Raw genomic sequence first — 1,581 nt, 5'->3', positions numbered from 1 at the left:
CTCAGAGTTTTGACTTAACCTCCTTTCTGGAACAGGCCCCTGTTCTACTTTTTTGAGGGGCATTGGCATAGCATTAGTTTTAAATTTTACAATGGGTGAGTACACTGAGCGCAGAAGCTGTTTATGTAGCATATTTTGGTTCATTTAATGCTTAATGGTTATGCTATGATCCCCTAAGTATATATATCTATATATATATATATAGATATATATATATATATTTACAGCCCAGTCATTGATCTGATGTGTGCAATTACTAATCCAAAAACCTATGTAAATATACTCATAATTATAGTAAGTATTATATGTATTATAGTTATCTACAGTAGATAGGTCTTTAAGGAAATATAGCTGATTTATTGGTGATTTATCTATCAAATCTGGATGCTGTGAGGGTTCAGTTTCCTGTTGCAACACTGAGTTGACTGAACACAAAGACAGTTGTCTTTTACTCCAGCAAAGAATTCAATCAAGTCTACTTTACCAGTATGCAGTCCTGTGCCACTGTGTAGAGGCTGTGTAAATGCTCTGATTGATTCTAATGGCTGCCTATTTGCTGCAACGGTTAAAAGAGTCCAGTGGATTTACTGTAAATTGTGGGTTATAATCTTTTCTGCTTTTTGGTTTTTTTTTCAGATAGTTGAAACATTTCCTTCAACTTAGTAAAACAAACCTGTTAGGTACATATAAAACACACTGAACACATCTTTTTATCCAAACCAGAAGATATTGAATAAAGGGTTTAGATGTTTAAGACAACATTTAATAAAGTTGTGATAATAATTTGTTCTGTAACCCATTCCTGTAATGATGTATTGTGCTATTTTTCTCTGGAGGATGCAGGTTGTTTTCGGTTCAGCTATGAGGCGATTTCTGCTGTTAATTGGCAGAAAATGGCCTCCAGACTTTTGGCAGATATGCATTAAGCTAAGATAAGCTCATCATAATTTACCAACTGAATGGAAACATTTCTATGTTTTTTTACTCTATTATATTGTAATCTCATAGTGGATAAGGCTTCCCATTTTGTTGAAAATAAATATTAACCATCACAGCAATAACTGTTTTCAGAAGTACAGGTATGATATTTTGTCAAGCTTATCAGATTGGGGAACTCATTATACAAATGTGAGCCCATCCTCCATGAATAGCCTGCTGGCTGGTTTTGGCTCTTCAAATTATCTGTGTAGAAAAAAGGTATGGTGCTTGCAAGTCTTAATTAAGTGACATCTCAACGCTCACCCCCCAACACCTCTTCAACAGTGGACATCTGTTTAAGCTAGGAGGCCATTAAAAGTGGCACAGACATGAAAATCTTACTAATGAATCTGTAAACCTTTCTTACAGGGACAATCAGCTACTCAACCAAGTGGAAGGTGCTTATTGTGCCAAAGACTGAAATCAGGCGTTGGTGAAACATTCATAGTAGTACTCTGGAGACAGCAAGAGGATTATTAGTTGAAAACTGTACCAGTCAGAGCGCAAATTGAGCATGTTTCAGCATAAAAGTTATTCTCCTTGTCTGTATTGATATAATTCAATTGAGATAAAAATTCTATATATAGTGAAATATTAGTAAAA

This window comes from Cyprinodon variegatus, unplaced genomic scaffold (genome assembly GCF_000732505.1).
Source record: "Cyprinodon variegatus isolate N-32 unplaced genomic scaffold, C_variegatus-1.0 Scaffold32, whole genome shotgun sequence".
NCBI classification, from domain to species: domain Eukaryota; kingdom Metazoa; phylum Chordata; class Actinopteri; order Cyprinodontiformes; family Cyprinodontidae; genus Cyprinodon; species Cyprinodon variegatus.
The sequence above is the reverse complement of the archived record's forward strand: the minus strand, read 5'-3'. Positions refer to the sequence as shown.